Genomic DNA, 25,258 nt, shown 5'->3' with positions numbered 1-25,258 from the left:
CTCTTTGAGGGGAATTTTGGGGAAAGGAGGGGTCAGTCTGAAGTTCTACAAAGTAAATGAGATAGAGTCAAAGAAATGTGTAAGGTGGTAAAGGTGAGTTTTGGCTGTTTTTTCCTCCCATATATCTCCCTTACTGGGCTGGGAGTTGTTTATGATAGGGACCATGTGGATAGATTGTATTATTTGCTTACAGTGCTTCCTTTCATCTTTACCCTCATTGTGGCTTACTGTGGGCACAATATATTTTCCTATTCCATTGATTTTGGACTTGGTCATATGATTTTGACCAATGGAATATGAGTGTATATAACAGCCTGCCAACACACCCCTCTTGAGCTTCTGACTTATGCCATGAGAAGAACATGACCCAAGTATCCATTCTTCCTTCAGCCTAGGTCCAGGGATGAAGACTGGAGCAGACCTGGACCTAACCTGAAGTCTAGAGTCCAGTCTACCTTAGATGAGCCCAGCTGAGATCAGTCAAACCCCAGCTATCCCACAGACCCATGAATGTGCAAAATAAATGTGATAGTCCACTGAGATTTTGAGATTATTTGTGATACAACATTATTGCATCAGAAACCTGACTAATACAGATCATATCTTGGAGTTTGTATATCCATAATACCTAGGTCAGTGCCTAGTAGATAGTTGCTGAATGAGTGAAGGAAAGACTTTATGAAGTTTGGACTGATTATATTGCCTCACTTATTACCTCAATGGTATTTCAGTTGTTAGAGCAGGGTACTTGGGGGAGTCAAATCCTGCATTTATGGACTAGTTTTCTTCACTTCAAAATCTAAGGCAGATGTCTCAATAATACATAAGCCTTTCAACGGATATCAGTCTAGCTGGAGGGGGGAAAAATGAGATAATACACAGCCACATTACTACCAGAAAAGCACTACACACGTCTTGCTGCTGGTGGATCAAAAGGACTATCTCTACATATGAAGGTCAGCTCTGAATGAAACAAATAATCCTTGCTAGTTTATCCTTTTTAGTGTGTGGTTTTAGATTAGCTCTTAGGAACACCAAGGGTTTGGAATTTGGATATCTGAAGGGTTCCAAAGGAAATGGAAGTGGTATGGTTTGGGGTTAGTAACAAGCAAAGAGAGGTAGCAGAAGTGAAGAGGAGCCTTAAAAGGAGTGGAAACCTTATGAAAGAATTGTCAGGATGGAGGGGGAAGGAATTACACATGAGAATATGGGTGCCCTTTGGGGATGCTGTAAGCAGGGTGGTCTGGGGGTGGAAAGAGAGATGGGGTTTTGCAATAAGAGAGAGTGATACAGGCAAGCAGATGGACTTGTTGCTGAGACAAGGGAGGTCCTGGATAAAGATGGGGGATCAAACTAGCATGGGTATCTTGGGTTAGCTGCCAATAATTAATTTGGGGCATTTTTTGAGATTCTGTAACCCAAAGAACTATTTATTTTTAGTGAAAAATACTGCATATTCTGATTTTCAAAAAATTGAGTAATAGTCCTTGAAAACAAACAAAAAAAACCACTTTTAGAATCTGTTTTTCATTGCTGTTCTAATCCTAGTGGAAGAAGCGCTGCTTTCCACAGTTTAAGGAGGATTTGGAACTCAGACAACTATTGATTGATTTTCTCTGGGATAGAGGTTGGAATTAGGTCTGATTAGCCTTTTGATCACTCTAAAAATATGTACAGCATTTTATTTTCTTTTTGTGTCTTTGAGACTAAGGAACAAGGAAAGAAAAATTATGCCCTGAGTAATGGAAGCTATTACCAATCAGATTGCTTGGTGGTGGGGAGGAGGAGGGGCTCAAAAGCAGGTTCTTTCAAAACTTTTTTTTTCCTTTTTGCTTACAGGGTTTGGAAAATGGTTTTTTTTGTAAGAAAAATAATTTTATTGGACTTAGTGATTGATCACAAGCAAAGTGCTTATTAATGAGATTTTGATTCTTTGGCATTTCTAGTCAATAATACTTGAAACATAAGAAAGGAGTCAGATTTTAGTTATCTTGGGCTTAGTTATTTCTTGAAAAGGCAATTAGTGACGCTTTGTTGTGAATGCATTTTGATCAAAGGGTATGACGTCTTATGGCTCAGTGGTAAATGCCTTCAAGTTGATAGCTACAGTTTGAGTATCCTGGCACAGTAAGTGTTCCAGGATTTTTTGAACATTGTTTAAGAGGTAGGCAAATACCCAAGACTTTTTCCCAGTCAGTTCTGTTGTTTCAGTTTGAAAGGGACATCAGATGGCTTTGGTGAACAATTTCATGGGTACTCTTATTTAACAACTTTGTATAGGTGTCACAAACCAGGGTTGGTTGATTTCTTTCGTTTTCTTTCCTCCTTTCTTTTCCCCCTCCTTCTTCCCTTCCTTTTCTGTCTTTCTTTTTAATTTTGGAGGTTGTGTATACATACATTTGAATCTTCACTTTAGTTGTTCCCAAACTTCTTACCAGCTAGTTCTCTAAACCTTACCCCTTCACCTGCTTTCTGATTATTTTAATCTCAATTTTGATTCTGAAGAGAATTCATTTTTAAAGATAAGCCTGTTTTTAATGAAATGTATATGTTCATATCTATCTTACGAAAGAGAATAAAGACATCGGATACAATTGTAGGTGTTTGCCATCTTTAAATAGACCCAACATGTGAAGAGGCAGGTTTATAAAATTAATAAGTATTTGCTATGCAAAAAATGATCACTTTAGAAAATAATTCATAGCAGCATTCACAGAGTCAAAGAGTCAAAAGAATCACTAAGTTTGAAAAGACCTTAAAAGTTACTACTGAAGCCGAATCCAGCCTCGGTACCCCGACACTGAATTAAATCTTGGAAACAGAGTTTTGTGTGAAGTAGAAAAGGATAGCTTTATTGCTTTGCCAGGCAAAGGGGGTCACTGCAGGCTAATGCCCTCAAAACTGTGTGTCCCCCTTGGAGAGAGGGTAGTGAGAAGTTTTATAATAATGGTTCAAGGAAGGTGTGATCAGTTTTTGGACATTCTTCTGATTGGTTGGTGGTGAGGTAAGTGGGAGTCAGCATCATCAACCTTCTGATTCCAGCCCGTCTGGGGTCTACCGCTTAACTTCTCCCACCTGGTGGAGGTTTAAGTATCTGCAAAACAGCTCAAAGATATTGCTGTGTGTATCCCTTGATGAGGAACCAGGACCTTGCCCCAAGGCTGCACTATTGTTTCTCTTGACTGTTTGTTTCTCCCTTGTCTCATATCCCCTCCCTTCCCTAATTAACAACTACTTGAACCTGCCCTTTGGAACTCAGGGAAGGTCATGGAGGCTGAATAAAGCCTGTTTCCTGTAATCAAAGAAATGGGGAACACAGAAAGGCTTTTGTGCCCAGGAACCACACAGGGCCCTGCTCGGTATCACTACTGTAAATCCAATGACTGAATTGCATTACTAAATTCATGATAAGTATTATTTGCCTATCCTTGGATGTCTCTAGTAACAGGGAACTCACCATCACCAGAGGCAGTCCCCCCCACATTTTTTTTGTTTACTATCATGCCATATTATTATTTTAAATGACCAGACACATTTTTCATATCTGTTCTCTTACAACTTTTATATATTGCTTCCAATTTTATTTACTGCTTTTGCTTGGCCCTCATAATAAAAGGAGGTTAGTTAGCTGAAGAAGGTGTCATTTTCAAAAATTTGCAGGTAAGAAATGTGGAATGTGGAGAAGATATATGATTTGCCCAAAATCTGGTAAGAAGTTAATGAATTCCTGATCCCCAGCCTCTTTTCACTTTTTTAGATCTGAGTAACAAAATTACACTTACATCCAACTGTTAGGGAAACATCTTGCAATGTGATATATGATAGTGTATGAATGCAGCCTAGAGAATATGCATCTGAGGTCTGAATGCAAAAAAATGAGAAAACAACCCACAAACTTCTAGAATCTTCCTTTATTTCCTCCAATATGTTTTCAAACTGTATTTGTAGTTACTGTTGCTTCAGCATAATGCTTTATATCTCTGTAGAGGAGTATTGTTAGTCTTCTGTGAGAAGACATAAAGAAGAGAAAGATGCCCAAATATCTGGTGGATTTTTGGGTACTATTGATTTGGCATATTGATGGTCCATTATCTGAGAATAAAAAGGACATCATTCTCTTACTCCTTGCCCACTCCCTGCCCAAGAGCCCTGAGACACTTTGTTCTTTTATTTCTAAATTGTAGGTGGATAGTTAGCTGAGAGTGTTCTCTCTGGCTTTTAATTTTGGAAAGACGCCCAAAGTGAATTGAAAGAAAAATGAATTCTAGCTAAGGAGCACTGGGCAGATGCCTCATGTTTGCGTCCCTGATGACATAAGCTTTGACCTTGGGTCTGTGTCATTGTTAAGGTAGTCACACTCACTGGTTTTTGGTGTATAATAGTAATAATGGTGCTAGCTTTGGGGGAAGTGTAAGTTTAGACCCGCTATGATTTTTCATATTTTGTGGGACAACTGTACTTGAATTCTTCTTCATTATCCAATGATTTCTTTGTATTTCAATGACAGCCAAAATGAGCTGTTTGGTTAACTTGTGTGTATGTTTATTTTTGCATGTGAAAAGGACTCCATGTAGCTTTATTAAACTGCTTTCAGGAACAAGCAGTTTAATAATCATATGTTGGAATTGTATGCTTGTTTTAACTGTTAGAACTATTTTTCTGTTTTACTGAATTTTTAGTTCCACTGTCATCTCAATAAAATTTAAATGCTTCTTTATTCAGTTATGTATGTCCTTGAATGGATTTTAAGAGCAAATGTGCTCATTATGTGAAGAAACGTAGGGAAATACAATATAACGAGAAAATTTCTGGCTGATCAGATTGATCCTTAGTCATAATTGAAAATGTGTTTTCTTTACTTTCTTCGTGTGTGCATATATATGCAAGGCGGTTTATATTGTGGGGCAATGCATTTTGCAGTGGGGTGAGTAGTCCACAAAGAGGAAGGCCTGTCTTATTGGCTTCTCAATGGCACTGGCCCTGTTGCTGCTAGGCATGTTTTAAGAACTGCCTCCTCAGACAGGAAGAGAGTCAAAACTATCTCCTACGTCACACACCAAACCTTTGCTTAGGCTTGCCACCCTGTTAACTTGAACCTCAGTGTTCCAGAAGTTTTCTTATTTGCTTATATTTCCTAGGTTCAAATAGACAGTATTTTCTCTTCGAATTAGACCTTGAGGATGTTCATTTAGTTTTTACAAACCTATTTGGCTTCATAGGCCAACAAGTCCAACTGCCAAGCCTTTGAGTCTAGCAGCTTTGCAGCTGACAGGAATGCTGGGGATATGGGTTTTCTTCATATTTATGACAATTGGGAATATATATATATATATATATACACACACACTATATATATATACTGAAATATACAGTATTTCAGTATATATATTGAATATATACTGAAATAATAGCATTTCTTCTTTATATCCCTGGAAAACAGAAAGTTAAAATCTGTAGGTTTTTGTTTTAGATTTCGGCCAGAAGTTGAGCAGAGGAGAGAAGGGAGAAGAGAGTCATTTTATAAAAATGTACACTGGTACTTGTAGGTGTTAAGATTCTTAATATCCTTGTTAGAGAGTAAAATGGCCTCCCAAGGTATAGATCCTTTCAGCCCTTAGTCTTTTAGCAATAGCTATATTTAAATTATACTTCCATGTGGCAAGCATTTAATTTTTGCAGCAGCATTTGTTCCTTTTACTATTCCACACATCATGTTTTTTTTTCCAAGTCAAATCTCACCCTTTGCCATGAATCATTTATCTGGGGGTAAAGTAAATCTGCCTGCTGCAGGTCATTCTGTGGGCTGCTCCTGTTTCCCTCCTAAAGTGGCCTGGGCTTACTGAAACTGGGATTAGTCAGTCAGTCAGTCATAGAGATCACCTCAGAGCCTGTAGCTGATACCAGATATGGTAGACAGTCATATGAGGAAGACGATTAGCATACACCAGTTGTTATACATCCTCAATAAACGTCATTTCAGATTTTCCAATCTTGATGTGATTAATTTAAATAGGCAGACAGCTTTGCATCATGTTCCTCTGGTGGACAGAGGCTGACTCATGTCAGTTTAAGAATAAAAATAGGGAGTACTAATATCCACAGAGTTTTTATAGAATGTGTCCCCATGTTTGTCATCCTTTTCTTCCCTCTGTTCCTTTTAAATCAAGAGATTTGCTTTCTCTTGGCCCTTCCCGGAAATTATTCGTGCATTGAATAGGCAGATGGTGGGTTGAGCTTTGAGAGACCTAAAAGTGCACAGTCGTGCCTCTAGCACAGATGCCTGTTTATGCGTTGGTATCTGGTAAACCTTTGCTTATTGCAGTCAGATCTTAATTTGTAGTGTAGTTCAGTACTCTTTTTCTTTTTTTACAATTTTCCATTCTTGAGTCCTTATGTAGTTGGCCTCTCAGCTAACTGCAAAGTATTCATCCTCATTCCCTCTGCATATACAGATCAGTATGTAAAGGAGGAGGAGGTCACAGCACTCCCAAACCAAATAAAGCAGCTGGACTGAGTTCTGGGGAGTTGGGAGTCATTTTGGTAATATTAAGCTAAGAAATGGGAAACAGGATTTGAAATGCAGAAAGATGGTCCTTGATTAATCCCCATAGCTCTAGACCTTATTCTAGGCTTTCTCAGAAGAAATCATGAAAGAGAGTGGAATTCTGTACCCAATGTTTTCCTTCCCTTTGTGGCAACTTACTGTAATTTAACTTCACCTGTTCTGTTTGAGTGTCAGTCAGCTTCAGAGCTGTTCTTATATTTATCTCTTCTTTCATATATTCTTATACGTATTTCTTTTTTTCCATTTGGACTTTTGGAGAAGTCAGAGAATTTAGACAGAATAATCTAGAAAAGTTGACCAAAACATACTCAAAGTACCAGAATGAGGCTCTCCTTTAGTCCTGCTTACTCAAATATTAGAAACAAGTAAGATATCCTAAGGTAATTTTATCCTTAGGAAGCATCACAAATACCATCTTCTCTAAGGCCTCTTAACTTCCTGAAATTTTGTTCTATAAGGTATTCCCTCTATAAATAATTTCAATCTCTATTACTTCCTTTGCCTTACCCTGTACACATACTTAAATAGCTTTGGTTGAAAATAAAATCTTCCCTTCGTGCTGTGTTTTCAGATAGACATTATTCTCTCTTTTTCAGTATAGTGTAGCAGTTACCAGCTCAAACTTTGGAGCCAGATATCTTAGTTTGAATTTCAGCCATTCCAATTACAAACTATGTAAACTTGGGCAAAGTTACTTTAGAAAACAAAAAAACTCTCTGTGTCTCAGTTTCCTCATTTGTAAAGTGGGGATAATAATTGTACCTATCTCATAGTGTTATAAGGATTAAATGACTAAATATATGTAAAGCACGCAGAACAGTATGTGGCAGTTATTAGCGTTATTTAAATATCTGTTATTATAATTCCATTAGAGATAAGCTTTACTACTCTTTGTTTGTAATACTTAACACTTTCCATCATACTACATGATTGATTGCGTTGACCTCCCCCCCCTTCCTCCTGCTAAATTATAAGCTCTATGAGGACAGGGATTTTTTCCTATTCTCTTCATTGCTGTATATCCTCTGTGTTTAGCACACAGTAGGTGTTCAATAAATATTTGTTGAATGAACTCATTGTAATCTGGCTTCCTCTCCTACCAATCTGTTGAAATTGCTCTGGCAGAGGTTATTAGTAACTGCAAACCTGTGAACCATCTTTAACACCTCCCCCCCTCTTGCTCACAGTATCTTATCAATGATGACATCAGGTTAATCGTACTGCCAAGTATCTCTCAAATCCATCTGTGTCCTCCCAGTTCCACTGCTACTACCTTCTCTAGTCCTAGTCACCATCTGTTTCCTGAGTCTTGCAATAGACCTCTAATTAATTTTCCTTTATCCATTTTTGCCTCTTTCTACCCATTCTCCATATAGTAGCCAAAGACGGTTTTAAAAATGTAAATCGAACAATACCATGCTTTAAAAACTCTTTACTAGCTTCCTATTGTCCTGTAGAGTAAAATGCAAAATCATTTGATGATCTACATGAAACTCTGATATCTGACCCTTTAGTTACTTAACAAGTTAGTTACCATTTGACCCAATAGTTCTACTCCTAGGTATATACCCAAGAGATTGAAAATGCCCAGGTATAAACTTGTACACAAATGTTCTTAGAAGCATTATTCATAATAGCTAAAAAGTAGAATCAGGTCAAATGTCCGTCAATTGATGAATGGATAAACAAATTATCCATACAAAGGAATATTATTCAGCTGTAAAAAACAATGAAGTACTGATACACGCCACAACATGGATGAACCTTGAAATCATTGTGCTAAGTGAAAGAAGCCAGAAACAAAAGGCCACGTATTGTATGATTCTATTTATATGAAATGTCCAGAATAGGCAAAAGTATAGAGATAGAAAGTAGATTAGGGGTTGGGAGGAGGGGAACGTAAATGCTAATGGGTATTGGACTTCTTTTTGGGGTGTCAAATGACAAAAATAATACAATTTAGTCATGAGTTTGATGTCCTTTATTCAAGGGAAAACAATCCATGGGTTGGGGGTGTTGACTGAAAAAAATGCACAACCTAAAGTTTGAGAGTTATGCTTTATTCGGCAGACATTCTGAGGACTTCAACCCAGGGAGACAGGACTCTCCGATCACGCTGAGGGACTGCTCCAAAGAGGCAAGGGGTGGGGGCAGGATATATAGGAGTTTTTGCCACAAAGACCAGGTAGTCATAACATCAAAAGATTACTGTTAATTAAAGAAAACCAGATATCTCAAGTTAAGGAATTTAGCGCTTTTCTAGGTATGGGAAGGTGCAAAGTCTGGGCTCATTGAAATCATCTCTTTGATGTGCACCTCAGCTATCTGGGGCCAGTATCCTGTGTTTTGTCATTCTGAGTCTCCTCAGGGTGCACCATTGTTGGGGGTGGCTGCAGCAGTTGACTGCTAGGTGGTGAGTATCCTGTTCCATCCTGAGTCTCCTTGATGGCTGCAACATCCTTTGTTTACTGATATGGCAGGCGACATTTTTCATTCATGGGGCAGTACCTCACAAGCAGTGGAGCATGCTTCCCAAGGGATTTTGGGCAAGAGCCAATTTGATGGAGAGTTAGACGAGGCAATGTGGAAAAGGGCATGATTGGCTAGGAGGTTGGGGATTTCCTTATAAGACTAGCATGTCCTGTTTTCTAGGGTAATCTTTAATTCACTAAAGCTGACTTGGAGGGTTATAATTGGTTTATGTTAGATTTCCTTGACAGGTATTTCCTGTAAGTGTAGGCTTACTTAGGTTCAGATTTGTGATATGGGCCAGGCCACTGCATGTGGCCTCCATTTTGTGGGTCTGAAACCACGCAACCCAGATTGGGACTTGAACCCAGGTCTTTTAATTGAGATCACACACCGGGTCTCAGGACTTAATGAAGCTCAGGTTCTTTATGTCTCATTGCAGAAAGAATTCAGTGAGAGGCAAAGTGATAGGTAAGAAGTGGATTTATTTAGAGAGATGCACATTCCATAAACAGAATGTGGTCCATCTCAAAAGGCGAGAATGGCCTTGGGAGAAACACACTTTGCAGACAGAGTGTGCATCATCTGAGAAGGCGAGAGGCCCTGAAATATGGTGTGGTTAGTTTTTATGGGCCGGGTAATTTCATAGCCTAATGAGTGGGAGGATTATTTCAACTATTTTGGAGGAGGTGCATGGATTTCCAGGAATTGGGCAACCGCCCACTTTTTGGCCTCTTATGGTTAGCCTCTGAACTATCATGGTGCTTGTGGGTGTGTCATTTAGCATACTGATGTATTACAATGAGTGTATAATGAGGCTCAAGTTCTACTGGAAGGTGAATCTTCTGCCATCTTGGACCTAGTTGGTTCTAACCAGTTTTTGTCGCGTCCTATGGCTATGTCATTCTTTTAAAGGTTGTGCCCTGCCCCCTTCCCTGCTGTTTCAGGTCCTGATATATGAATGAACTTTATTAGGGGTGATGAAAATGTTCTGAGAGTAGATAGTTTGATGGTTGTATAACCTTGCGAATGTTAAAGAAAACACAGTGAACGATATACTTTAAACTTTATAGTATATTAATTATATCTCAATTTAAAGAAATTTAGTCCTTGCCTACCCTCTAATCTCACCTCCTGACATTTTCTCTCTCACTTGCTATACTCTAGCCACAATGGTCTTCTCTCAGTTTCCCAAACATGGCATGTTCTCTCTTATCTCAGGACCTTTGTGTGTGCTTGTCTGTGTTATAAAACTAATTTCCCATCTTCCTTACCTAACTCACTCTTGTTGATTATTCAGGATGGAGGTGAAACACTACTTCTTCCTTCTTTCAGGAAGCCATCCTTGACTCCCTTCAAATTATGCTTGTTCCCTTTTTATACATTCCCCACAGCATCCTGCATTTCTCCATTAAAATTACTTGATCATATCTGTCCTTCAGATTGGCTCCATAGACCATAAGCTCCATGAGATCAGAGACCATACCTATCTTTGCTTATTCTTCTCCCTCCCTCATCCCTTCTTCAAAACCAACAAATATTTATTAGGCAGAGACTATGGTGCTAGGCCCAGTGCTAGCTGCTAAGAATACAATAATGACCAAAAGAAACAATGCCTATGCCTTCATGAAGCTTACTTTTTAGTGGAACATAACAGACAAATAAGAAAACAAATATCTAAACAAAATACTTTATTTCATTGATTCTGAGATCCCATTTTTTTCTACATTTTAACATCTATGTAATTGGGGTGTGTCTTAGAATCAGTGTAAGAAGGAAGCATTTTCTTTCTTTTTTATTAATACCTAAAATATTTGTGTGCCTTGCAGTTGAAGATATCTTAGATTTGATGAAATAGGATAGTTAACAAATAAGTTAAATGCTGGAAAGGAAATAAAGTGATAAGAAAGAGGATAAGTTTGGAGGACAGGCTATAGTCTCAGTATTTAGAATCATGGTTGGTACCAGTATAAATACATCTTGAACTCACAGTCTTTTCTATCTTCCTGAATAACCTCTTCACTCCCGCTTCCCAGTACTTGCTATGTTGTTTATTTAAGGACACTTAGATTCACCTAGTTGACAAAGCCAGAAACCTGTGTTACATACCTGATTTTTGCCCCAAATCTTTTAGTTTACAACTGATCTCCAAGTGCTGTTGAAATCAACATTTTTATATATCTTCTACATCCCCCCACCTCCCACCATCCCCGCTGCTACTGCCTTTTAAGATTAGGCATTCATTGTTTACTGACCTAATTATTGCAATAGCCTTCTAACTCAGTCTCTCTGATTTATTCATTTATTTCTTTAACCCATTCTCTCAGTGCTAACAAAGTAGTCTGCATACATTGCCAAACTGTTCCTCACTCATCACCCTCCATCACCAAAGACCCATCACATTTTGTATATATTTTGGTTCATAGCTATTATCACCTTGTATTATCTCCTGTAAGTCTCAGGAGGGCAGGGATCATGTCTGCTTCAGTTCACCATTGTGTCATGGCAATCCAGGCACATAGTGGATAGATACTCAATAAATGCTGTTATGTTATGTTATGCTTCCCCCCCCCCCTTTTTTTTTTTTTTTTGCGGTACGCGGGCCTCTGTTGTGGCCTCTCCTGTTGCGGAGCACAGGCTCCGGACGCACAGGCTCAGCGGCCATGGCTCACGGGCCTAGCCACTCCGCGGCATGTGGGATCTTCCTGGACTGGGGCACGAACCCGTGTCCCCTGCATCGTCAGGCGGACTCTCAACCACTGCGCCACCAGAGAAGCCCTATGCCTTCCCCTTTTAACCTCAGCTATCTGAGCATCAGCACAGATGTTTAAATGTGGGAAGTTTAGGTGATTTTCTGGTTAAAACTGAATATTCCCAAATGTGGCCCTTTGTTGCCTTTAGACATTCTCAGTCTGTGCACTTCTTTATAGTGTAGCAATTTCTTGGCATTTCTAGTTTTCTTTGAGGGGGGTTGGTAAATAAAAGTATCAAACAAATTGCCTCAGGAGTACACATCAACTCATAGTATAACATGTCCTTTTTTTGGACATGTAAGCCTCCTCCCCCACCCTGTACCCATGGGAATCAGTAGTGAAGCATTGTGACAGTAATAGGAGACATATATTGTCATCCAGATACGGGCATTCAGTGGTATAACTCTCTTAAATAAAAGGAACTTTGTATGCCTTTTAAAAGGTATCTGTTATATTAGAATCACCTTTCAAAATGCAGGTAGTATGTGAAACTTGAAGTGGTAGAACCAAAATGAAGTTGAAAAGAGAATGTTGAGTGCTTCCGTGAGTTGCATAACAGTAGTTTCTCTTCTTCCCCTGAGCTCACCATGAATGGTTACAAATCACCCCTCAGGGTCTTTGCTTGAATCTCCTGCTTGTAACAGCAGGTTTGTGAGTAAAAGAGCAGCTGCCCATCCCCCAGGAAAATGAAAGGAAATAAATCAGGCTTATCAATTTTATGCTGAAGATCCTTGTTATCTGAGGTGGCTTTTAAAAAGTACTTCTTAGTTTTAGTTAAATGAAAATATAGCTTATTTCCTAGTCATAGAGGCAAAAAAAACTTAGTTTCTTAAAATGAATCAACCTCAATGAGGCCTTTAAATCATTAGTGATCTGGCTAATTTTTTTGAGGGGATAATTTATTCTATTTATTTTTGATATATACAAAAAGCTGTGTATAATTAACATATACAACTTGATGAGTTTGGAGGTTAATATACACCCATAAAACCATCACCGCAATCTATGCCATAAACTATCCATAACCTCCCAAAGTGTCCTCCTGCCCTCTATCTATTATTATGATTTTTTTGTGATAAGAACACTTAAAATCTACCCCCTTACCAAATTTTTCAGCATACAATACAGTATTGTTAACTATAGGCACTACCTTGTACAGTAAGTCTCTAAGGCTTATCATAACTGAGACTTATACCCTGGCTCATTTTAAAAATTATTGTTTTTCTTATTACACAAGTAATGCATGTACATTTTAGACAATTAAAAAACTCAGACAAGCAGAAATAGGAAAAAAAATCACTATAAGCTCATAAGACGGACAATGTTAACATTTTGATATGTGTTCATAGCACGTGTATATATGTATAATGTGTATTTGTGACAACAGAATTGGATCATACTGTATGTGTTTTTATAATCTGCTTTATTCACTCTGTTATATCATGAACATCTTTCCTTGTCAATAAATATATGTGTAAAGCCTCATTTTGAATGGCTACATAGTATTAACTATATGTAATTATTTTTTTAATTAATTAATTTATTTTCTGGCCGCATTGGGTCTTTCGTTGCTGCGTGTGGGCTTTCTCTAGTTGTGGCGAGTGGGGTCTACTCTTTGTTGTGGTGCGCGGTCTTCTCATTGCGGTGGCTTCTCTTGTTGCGGGGCACGGGCTCTAGGCACGAGGGCTTCAGTAGTTGTGGCTCGCGGGCTCTAGAGCGCAAGCTCAGTAGTTGTGGCACACGGGCTTAGTTGCTCCATGGCATGTGGGATCTTCCTGGACCAGGGATCGAACCCATGTCCCCTGCATTGGCAGGCAGATTCTTAACCACTGCGCCACCAGGGAAGTCCCTGTAATTTTAAATTCCTAGGGGCTTTTATGTTGTTTCCAATTTTCTAGCGTTATTTTAAAAATCTGTTTATGTACATTTATACTTATTTTTTAGGATAAACTCTATCAGTTAGGATAGGCTCGGTTATGTGGTGACAACAAACACTTGAAAATCTCTGTAGCTTAAAACAACAATGGTTTATTTTTTGCTCACACTACAACTACATTATAGGTTGACAGGAGAGTTCTGATTATTAAGTAGAGACCCAAACTTACTGAGGCTCCTTCATTTTCTGGCACCCTCTCAACATGTGCTCTCATGAATACCTTGGCAGGGAATGAGAATATAGAAAATTGCCTACTGGCTCTTAAGTGCTTTTGCATAGAAGTGAAACATAGATGCTCACAGCTCACTGGCCAGAGCTAGTCATGTGGACACATTTAACCTCAAAGAGGCGGGGAAAGTCCGTGCTCCCATTTGCTCCAAAGTAGAGGAGAACCAGATATTGTCTCCCACAGTAGCTAAATGCTGAATTAAATGCTGAAATAGCTATTAGAATATGCACATTTAGTAAATGTTTGTGTTACCTATTTAAAAATTACTCTCCAGGAGGATTATAACATGTTATGTTCAAAGCATTAGTGATTTAAGGAAATTTACCTACGCTTTCCCTCTTCTAATCAGTAATATATTTTTAAAATATCTTTGACAATTTAATGAACAAAAACAGCATCTGTATTTTTGTTTAATTGACATTTCTTTGATTATTAAGAGGATAACCATTTTCATATAGTTATATGGCCTGGTTCATATTGGTGGCTTTAAGGAAGCTTTTAAAAAACATGACTTTGAGCATGACGCAGTGATGTTGTTATATCTGGAGTGACTGCAATAGTGGAATGCACCTTAAAAGGTATAAATTGCTATTGGTATGGTGCTCTTTTGGCTGTATTTTCTTATCCTTCAAATTCAGGAAGAAATTGAGTTCATGAATACAATTAAATTTGGAATGAATATAGCTTTCTCAAAGAAGGCATGGTAGAATATTTGAAAATTATGCCTATGTGTTTAGTCGGGAAATAGAAGATTCTCTACTTGTACCCAGATTTTAGGAATATGTTAGTTCTATAATTGTTTCATGCAAGATGCCTCACCTCCCTTACCATATTGGCAGCACCTCATTGTTAAAGGCCTTATCCTCTTCTTTTGACTCCCCATGTGTCTAACAAAAGTGCTGGGTATGTAGGGAGGATCTTAGTAACATGTATACAGTGAAATTAATTGAAAAGGAAAGGTAATTTATTTTGCATATGTATTATTCACTCATCTTATGTCAAGCATTTGGGTTGGAAAGTGCTTCTTTGCTAAGAGAAATTTTAAGTATTTTGTAATACTGTCAAAGGCAAGACCAAAGACAGTGTTATGTCCCTCTTTGTGTCTGTAGGTGAGAAGCCATGCTGAAAGGAATTCTCCAAACCTGGATAGAATGTAGACATTTTTACTTCACAGAGTGCTTTTATAAACTATGTTTGGTTGGGACCATGGAGATTAAATGCTTCCCACTTATGATTTAGCTTCTATTGAGATATTACACTAAAAATCCCCCTAGCCTTAGAGCTGAAGGGTCCGTCCTGAGGAGCCAAGGTGGACTTTACCACTTTGGCCTGATTTAAGGCGGGGCCCAAAGTTAAAAGGGATTGAAAAGCATTCTCATGACCTGAACTGTAAGATATTGAGATTTCATGTTAACACACTGTTGAACTTTGACAGGTCGATGTGTACCAAGATGGAGGGAATTTATTATGAATTTCCATTTCTTTGTGGATGTGTTTGGCATTTGACCAAAACTGCTGAGGATTGGAGGCTGGACATAAAGAGAAGGGAGTAAGATTGTTCTCTTCTGAGTTAGTGATCTAGCATGAACCATTTCTCAGTGGCTCTGGCAACATGATACCCAACTGAATCAGTCAGTTTAAATGAAGAAGAAATAATCAGAGGAATCACTGTGTGTTTGAGATAGTATAGATTAATGTAGGCAGTTTCATTTTCAGAAAGTAGGAATTTTTAACGTGGGGGGGGAGATATTGGAAATAACATTCAAGGTAAGAATTGGATGTTTCTGTCTCTCTCTTCTTTAATAAGAGAACTAATTTGGTTAAATACCCATCTGCCTGAAGACAGGAGGCTGGACCAAATAATCCCTTACTGTTCCTCCTGGCAATAAGACCCCAAGATTCTGTGCAGTCTCCCATATTCCAATTACAAGCTAACTTCAGCATTATTCTCATTTTGGCTTTTAATGCTTCCCAACTTGTAGAGGTGGAGCATACATCTTAAGGTGGACTAGTGAGTTAATCTATGTCAGTCAGTTCTGAACTATTTATTGGGTTTTTCTAAACAGTACTGCTAGGCATATTAATATATAAGAAATTGTTCTTGTCCTCAAGGACCATGCAGTCTATTTGAATAGAGAGGCAAAAATCACACTGGAGGGCTTCCCTGGTGGCACAGTGGTTGGGAGTCCTCCTGCCAATGCAGGGGACACAGGTTTGTGCCCCGGTCCGGGAAGATCCCACATGCCGTGGAGCGGCTGGGCCCATGAGACATAGCCGCTGAGCCTGCGCGTCCAGAGCCTGTGCTCTGCAACGGGAGAGGCCACAGCAGTGAGAGGCCCGTGTACCGCAAAAAAAAAAAAAAAAATCACACAGGAAACAGAGACCAACCTAGTAAAATTTTGTATGTTATTTCTCTGTTTCAGTAGCAGTTTGTAGAAAGCTTTTATCAATGTGAGTTAGAGTGAATGAATTGTGGAGGAGGTAGGCCTTGAGGAAATCCCTGTGGATAAGAAGGATTTAGATAAGCTGAGGTCAGAGTCAGAGGGAATCACAAGTAGGGGAAGCAGATATAATCAGAGGTACCAGAGTTCCACCCTGTAAAGTTTTCCTTTACTCAAATGAACACTGTCCCATTTGTTTGTTCAATAGCAACTTTCTTCTCCTAGGTATCTTTATTCTCCTCTGTGAACTAGTTTCTCCAATTAAATACTAATAATCTATCATATCTCTATACAAAAAAACACAACATGGGGAATCTTGGCAAAATTATTAGCTACATTCTGAGGACTGGTTTCTGTTTATGTGAATCTCTTTTATATTGCTTGGGCCATCTCAGTCCACTTTTCTGTTTCTGGCCCCATATGATGATAGAATTAGTCAGGCTGATTACTTAGTACCCGAGATTCTTTAAATAAATGTCTCTCTCTGCGTGTGTGTGTGTGTGTGTGTGTGTGTGTGTGTGTGTGTGTTTTTCCTGGAAAAGCATCTTTGCTTTGATGAATCTATCAGATTTTTAATGTGACAACATTATTAGCTATTACTCCTCTTACTTAGAAGTTTGTTACTTTAGAAAGCTTTTCTTCATTCACGTACACATGCTGTGCAACAGTGACAGAGTGTATATAACAGCTTGCCCAGGTCATTGGCAATGAGCTTGATCCACAAGACCATTCTGGGGGATGCCAGCAAGTCATTGACAAGATTTATATATGTTCCATAATCAAAACCCTAAACCATGAGAGTGGTCTAGCACTTGTCTCTTTGTCTGTCTCTCTTTCTTTCCATCCATCTTCCATTTAAGCAATAACATTTGAATCCTCTACTTCTGACACATCTCTTATATTTCATTTCTATCTGCATAAATTCATTTGGTATGAAATTGAACACAAAATAGAACTTCTGAGCATGTGTTTTTGCTGAGATTTTTCTCTCATTAAATATTTGTGAGGAAAGGGTATTTTGGTGGAGTTTTTAGATGCAGCATGATTAAAAAACATGTATCAATACCTCATTATTTCCAAGAATGCACTTCACTGGGAGGTGGCAGTAATTTCAAAATTAGTGGTATCTGAGGTACTTGTGATATTTTTCAACACAAAGCCACGCTTCCTTGGGCTTGGTTTTGAAAAAGTTTTTCAGGTCTCCATTGGGCTTTGTGTCTGGTCCTCTTTCAGAATCTGCCCTTTGTATCAGGGCAGCTGTTTTGTCGTCTTTGCTGTATTGTGGTTTTTTTGAAATGACACAATTCTTGTGAATGCGATAGTTTGAAAAATGAATTTCTTTATAAAGATGACGTCTGTGGCAAGTTTTGAAAGAAACTATTCTAAGGTAACTAATAACCTGGGACATTGGTATATCAAATAATAGAGTAATGTAGTGGTTAGCTCCCAAAAGAATGATGTTAGTAGGGAAAATGTATATACTTCGCATGTATAAATGTATAAGAGGTTTGATGAAAAAATGTTCATGTATTAAACCTATCTCCACTAAAGATGGTGGACTAGGAGGAAATGGGGATTCCTGTTGTTAAAATTACCTCAGCCGTCTAGGCGTACATTAGTCCCACCCAAAATGAAGCTTCAAGATGAGTTCCTTTGATATACAGGAATCCTTTGGACCACCTTCATCCAACCTCATTCAGATTGTGTGTACTGGGAATGAGCATGATTCTTAACTTTAGTTCACACCAGATGAAAATAGAAGCTTACGTATGTTTCAGAAGACTTGTTTATAATCTGATGAAGTGTTTCAGATTCCTCATTATAAACCATTTTGGCATCCTGTACCTGATTGGGAAATTCTACGCTCTTTTCTATATTCCAGGCCCCCCATCTCCACATTGGATGGATTTTATAAAGAAAAAGAAGTATTTTCTGAAGGAAAATTAGGTTTCTGAACTAGTAACAGGGTGGTAGTATAAAGTTCTTGATTAAAAATAGGTGAAAACTATCTATGGGTAATGCCATGTCTTCATGTACAAGGGCTTTTAAAAATCTATATGAACAATAAAATCAACTGAGACAAAAGACATCACAATTTTTGCAAGAAGATGCAATTGTTTTAATTATTAAACAGGGTCCTCAGTGCATAAGAAAAGCAGATCACCACCAGCATATTGCGGTTTGAGGGGTATTGAATGACCTACCTCTCTAAAGTCATCTCCTTTACTAACAGTATTTCCCCAGATTCTCATAATGGCAATATTGTTTTTAGCCTGTAAACATATTAGCTGGATGGAGTAAGGCATTCACTAATCAGCAACATCCACTGTCATATTAGCAGGCAGTGTTCAAGCAAAGTTAATTATCATCAGACAGGCAGTAATTCCTAGAGGAAAATATGACCTAGGACAAAGATATTTTCAGATAAAAGAGAGTTATGGAGAATGGATTGTCGTCTAGGGTAGATAGGCTCTAGTGAGCCACCTCTGTTGGGATGAGGTGAGATGTGAGAGGGAGTGTGCTCTGGGCTGTCAGGTCCAAAGATGCCAAAAGGGAAGGTAAGCAGTGTCAAAGACTGATTTTCCCTCCTCTGCAGTCCTTTATGCAATTCCTGCAGAAGCATGACAATCCATACACGTAATGGATTTTGCCAAAATGTTTGTAGATTTGGGAGTTAGATTTTAGTAAAAGATTGTTATTAAAATGTAAATTACATATTAATATGTACTGACTAAATCTTTTGAAGGTATTTCCTTAGAATGGGAGAAATTTAGAACTACAAGGGCCCTTAGCATCCAGGATTCTATGGTTTTCAAATTGTGTTGCCTGGAACCCTGCGATTCTGAAAAAATGTCTTGGGGCCACTGTAGGGGCAAAGAAAAAGAATAATAGAGATAGCTCTAGATCCCCTGCCCATGGTTCAGGTAGAACAGATATTCTTGAGTCTGTCTTCTCTATTATGTCTTTGAATAAGTTATTATTTTGAATGTTATTGTTTTTGAAAAGGTATTACATTGATTTAAAAAAATGGTTTAAAAACCATGGATCTATTCTAATTCCTTTATTTTACAGATGGAGAGTTTGAGTTAGAGAAAAATCTTCCTATTTCAGAATCCTGGGGAAAAGCCAGTCTGACTTAAATTGTAGTTTAAAAATAGTTTAACTTTTTTAAAAAAAATTAATTTATTATTTATTTTTGGTTGCATTGGGTCTTTGTCGCTGTGCGTGGGCTTTCTGTAGTTGTGGCAAGCGGGGGCTACTCTGCGTTGTGGTGCGCCATCTTCTCATTGCGGTGGCTTCTCTTGTTGTGGAGCACAGGCTCTAGGTGCGTGGGCTTCAGTAGTTGTGGCACATGGGCTCTAGAGCGCAGGCTTAGTAGTTGTGGCACACGGGCTTAGTTGCTCCGCGGCATGTGGGGTCTTCCTGGACCAGGGCTCGAACCCGTGTCCCCTGCATTGGCAGGCGGGTTCTTAACCACTGCACCACCAGGGAAACCCAGTTTAACTTTTAAATATAGCACATGTTAAAGATTGATATAAATGGGTGCTAATAAGCAGATGAGGTAATTCAATGAAAAAATTAAAATTCAGACTAACTACATCAAGTAATAAACTACCATAAACAACAAATCCTATTAATATGCACAAATTAATTATAGGACCCAGTTCAAAGCATATTGAAGGTATTCTTAATTTATTGATTTTGGTTTATGAAAGCTACTGATTTTAGATTTGAATTGTTTTTTTAAATGAGACCTTGAAAATTTACAAAGGAAAGCATCATTTGCAAAGTCCTGCTCAGTTAAGATTTTTAATGATGTCTGAATTACCAAAATTTTTCTAATGTTGGCCACAGTCATATTTTCACTGTTCCTCATAAATGCCAAACATATTGATGCCCCTGTGAGTTTTCTCATGCCCCTTCCCCTCTTAGGCTACCATTACCCTCCTCTGTTTCTCTGAATCTTAACTGTTCTTCAAGATTCCACTGGTTTCATCTTGTCCAGGAAGTCTTCTCTGACCACCCCAGCCCTCACTAATCTTGCCTTCCATTCAGCAAGTAAAGCACTTCCTCTCTGTGCCTGTAATTTGAAACTTAGTACACACTGACTTATCTTATCCTTTGACTTGGTATGTGTTTGTCCTAATTACCTCTCAGTGCCCCAGCCACATGATGTACTTCTTGAAGTAGAGGCCATCTTAAATCTCTTTGACTCCATCTTCCTCAGAAGATACCTTGTTATAGTACGTGATCAGTAAATATTTGTTGGTTGATTGTCATCATCACTTACTTTAAACAGTCTTAGAGAACTCAGTTATATTTAGGCATATAGTCCCCATAGAAATTGGCTAAGGAGTTGTACATTCTCAGTTCTTAGAAGGCTTTTAAGCCATTATTTTATTTTAAAATACATAATTTAGCAGACAATGAGATTAAGTAGGGAATTGTACAAAAACACAGAATTACTTTTCTAATTCTTAGATCCTGTCCAACATACCCTTCAGCTTATTGTGAATTCATGATGCTTCTGTTTTTTTGAGTCATAAAATGAGAAGTGTTTTAATTAACTATAAGAAAAATGTATATCATCCTAAAGGAAGCAATTTCTAAAGTAAATGTCCGCCTCGACATATTTTGAACCTAATTTGAACTGGAAATTATTGCAGTAATCCAATAAGACCCTTTATCCTAGGTAGAAATGTATATTCTTACCAAATTTTCAGGCTAAGCCAATAGGAACAATTTCTTCTTTCCTCTACAGTCCTGACCTTGGGGTAAATATTTGATCTTTCTGTCTGTACAATGATGTGAATATGTTTATAGGATTTATAATTGAGAGTTGGAAATTTATCAGAATTATCCAGTGTTTTCAAATTGAAAATGAGTACCCTTGTATTCTAATGTGAACTAGCTTAAGAATTCAAAGCTCTGCATTAAGATGAGGTATATTGGGTAGTAAAAAGGATCATTCTTTTGTGCTTATATAGACAAGATGCTGGGTTATGATTGGATTGCTTAAATTGGAAGTCTCAGTAGGGAAACAGTTTTGTATCTTTTGAGCAGCAGTTGTCTTTGACTTTTAGAATTTCAAAAATGCGTATGACTTGAGATGATTATTAAATAATAGCTTGGAGTTAAGTGGGTGCTTCCATGCTCAAAATAAATGCACTTCTCCGTTGGTATTTTGGGAGGGGTCAAGATGAGCCCTGTGTTTTTGGAGTTAGACAGTCACTCCATTGATCTACATTGGCTAAGATAAAATAAGGAACCCTTTATGCTTGAGGTAAGGCCACCCCTTACTTGGCCTCTTGTTGGCTGGAGTCAGTAGGGAGCCTAGATGCCTTCTGACTGCTCAGAGTAAGCCTATTCCTCTATGGAACTTGATACCTTTGTGAACAGGGTTCAAATGTGTACCCCCAAACACTGCATGTTTCTGATAAGAAGCCTGTTTTTCCTCTACTTCCTTACATAAACTAACAGCTTACTTCCCCCCCTCCCCTGCCCACTCCATTTGCATTTAGAACACTGGCACTGATCTAATTATGTTCTTTATCTCTTTATTTTAGTCATCACAAGATGTCCAGGTAATCACTTGTCCCCCAAACTCTAATCTGCATATCCTTCCACATACCCCTTTTCTGATCCCATCTTCTATTCCTCCCCAACCGCCTTTCACTGAGTCCTCTGGAATTCATTGTTAGGCATCAGCAAATCTCCTATATCTTCAACTGCTTTTTGGAAAGCTCTTTTCCCTTTTTGCTTTAATTGAAAGCTGTGTCTCTCCTGAGGATACTGCTTCTCCTGCAGCCCTTTCATGTGATGGTTGCTTTCTTTCTTACATCCTTCACATAAATAGGCCTGGAGATGGGGTAGATGCCCTCCTTTCTCTCCCCATTGCTCTTTACAGGCTTTTTTTTTTTTACCAGCTCAAAACTGCCCAGCCTGGAATCTTATGTCACTAGACTTTATCTCCTTGACATTAGTTAATCTATAGTTCACTTTCTCCCATTTCTTAAAGGTTTTAGCTCCTGGATCACTATCATTCCCTACAATGCTACTCCCATCATATTTTCTGATGATTTTATTATGAGTAAAGATGATCTTTCCAATAACATTGACTTTTAAGTCCTTCACCTCCACTCTTCTAAATAATATCTGTCCTCCACCCTACCTTTAGATATTGACTTGTATGGTCATACTCCACACCTTGTCTTTAACAATTGCTGTAGCCCATTAGAAATCCCAGTTTTAGGCACTCAAATTTGAGTGATAATTCTTCTCTCTCTAGCCTACTTTCTTTAGAACCCAATTCCAGCAATATATTAACTCCACCAGGGCTTACAGTCCATTGATCCTACCACCATTTTGCTGTCCCTTAAACCCCTCATGTCTTTACTTCTTATCTAGCTTAAATGTCATGGGCAATCATTATAATTTCTTCCTGTCATATACCCTTAACTCTCTCTTCACTTTTTCATTTTGTTTTTTACTTACTACTTGGCAAAACCACAGAAAAGATTAAATATAACTCTCACCCTATTCTATGTCAACACCTGTACAGCTGAATATGGCTGGAGGAAAACACATAACTGTGTTGGCTGGTCTCATTTTAAATTCATCATTAGTAATCTCCGGTGAGCCCAACAGTCTTATTTCCCTACTCTAACATTCTGCTGATGACCTTGTTTCCTAAACTATAAATAATTAACCATAAACTGTTAACAGTGCATCTACTCATCTTCTTCTATGCCCACCTACCCTGCCTTCTCTTTTCTTACTTTGGAAAAAATGTTCTTGCTCCTGTCACAGACCATCCTCTGTACTGTGCACTAAATCCTGACTCTCCTACTTAAGAATATTGCTCCAAATGTTCTTCCCTCTCTCTCTTGCATCACTTTTCTCCTCTATACTGGATATTTCTTATCAGCATAAATATGCTATTATTTTTTCCAGTATTAAAAAATTCTCAGGGAAACAATAAAAGAAAAGGAAGCATGCCAGCTAATAAATGTGGAAAGAATGATGGAATTAAAAAAAAACTATTTGCAGGGCAGGAATAGAGATGCAGACATAGAGAATAGACATGTGAACACAGTGGAGGAAGGGGGGTGTGATGAATTGGGAAATTAGGATTGACATATATACACTACCATGTGTAAAATAGATAACTAGTGGGAACTTGCTGTATAGCACAGGGAGCTCAGCTCAGTGCTCTGTGATGACCTGGATAGGTGGGTGATGGGGCGTGGGAGGGAGGTCCAAGAGGGAGGGGATATATGTATACATATTGCTGATTCACTTCGTGGTACAGCAGAAACTAACACAACATTGTAAAGCAACTATACTCCAAAAAAAAAAAAGTTAAAAAAAACTATTTTGTGACCCACAATGTAATAATTGGTTGAGGCAAATGGCTGCTGAAAACAGTGGCTAAAAGGCTTTGGGGAGAAAGTTTTAATGGTGTCATAGTTTTTACTCTACAGATAATTTTTAAATGCAAAGAGAAAAATGTACCTTTATAAAAGAAAAATCTGGTGATCAGTATCTTAATAAAATGACCAAACTTCCTATCACTAATAGTGGAATGACCAGGAATTTTGTGCCTTGGTACTTTGATTTAGGCAAAATCAATTACACAAAATCACCTTTCAAATACTTGCTCCAAAATGTTGAATCTAAATCTAATCAAGCCTATAGATCTTAATGTTACAGAAAAAGGAGGTACAAATTAAATAATAATATAAGGACATAATCAGGCAAATCTAGAATGTGGGATATTCTATAGGACAATTGGCCTATATTTTGCAAAAAGTCAGTGTCATAAAAAATGGTGGTGGAGAAATTAGACTAAAAGAGATGAGAGGCATAACAATCAAATGTATTTGAATTTTCATTGGATCCAAGCTATTCAAAATAACAGCTATAAAATATATTTTGGGGCAATTGGATAGCTGGGCTGGTTCCATCATCTCTTAATCCTGAGGGAATTTTCTGGTCCTGATTTTTTTTGACCTTTGAAATGTGGAATGAATAGTATGTAGTTTTGAGTCATAGTTGCTAATACCTAGAAAATGGGAAGAACCTCCTCTATATTTTGTTTCAACATTTATTATAATTTTCTCAGAAAAATACATTTCTGGTTTCCAGGATATCCAAATATATCAAAAGAAGAGCAACAAAACTGAGAGTTTCTCATTTTTTGCCTCCATCTGTCATGTCTCCTATTACCACTATTAACAACAAATATTGAGCATCTACTATGTGCTAAGCACTGTTTTTCTGCTGAAATAGACCAGTGATCAAAACATCCATTGCCCTCCTGAAGCTTAAATTTTAGGGGAAAAGACAGAAAATAAACAAATATATAATATTGTAGATGCTGATAAGTGGTTTGTAGAAGAATAAAGCAGAGAAGTGGAGTAGGGAGTGCCAGAGGATACAGTTTGCATTTTAAATAAAATGATTGGGTAGGCCTTTGCCAAGAAATTGAATTTGAGCAAAGATCTGTAGTTATCGGGGGTAGGAGCGTTCCAGGCAGAGGAAACAACATTCAGCAAAGAAACAGTGTGACTGGAATGAAATAACCAAGAGGAAAAGCACAGTAGGAAAGAAGTCAGAGAAGTAACAGGGAAACTGAACATGTAGGGTTTTATAGGCCCTTTTAAGGATTTTGATTCTTACTCACTGAGATGGGGAGCTCTGGAGATAATTGAGCAAAGAAGTGACTTGATCTGACCTGAGTTTTCACAAGAGTATTCTGGCTGTTGTAATAAGACTAGGCTAAAAATTGGCAAGGTTGGAAGCAGTGAGACCTGTTAGGAAGCTATTACAGGTATCCAGGTGAGAAATAATGGTGGCTTGTCT

At 38.1% G+C, this 25,258-nt stretch overlaps 1 long non-coding RNA gene across 1 annotated transcript in view; it reads left to right on the top strand.

Moving 5' to 3' along the window:
- The window catches only part of LOC132512851 (uncharacterized), a 139,202-nt gene extending 138,676 nt beyond the window's left edge, over nt 1-526 (top strand). The window contains exon 3 of the long non-coding RNA XR_009538363.1: nt 391-526. This is a non-coding gene — a long non-coding RNA (uncharacterized LOC132512851). The remainder of the gene's footprint in view (nt 1-390) is intronic.
- The last annotated feature ends 24,732 nt before the right edge of the window (nt 527-25,258 follow it).

This window comes from Lagenorhynchus albirostris, chromosome X (genome assembly GCF_949774975.1).
Source record: "Lagenorhynchus albirostris chromosome X, mLagAlb1.1, whole genome shotgun sequence".
NCBI lineage: Eukaryota > Metazoa > Chordata > Mammalia > Artiodactyla > Delphinidae > Lagenorhynchus > Lagenorhynchus albirostris.
Note: the sequence above shows the minus strand (reverse complement) of the source record. Positions and strands in the feature narration are given on the sequence as shown.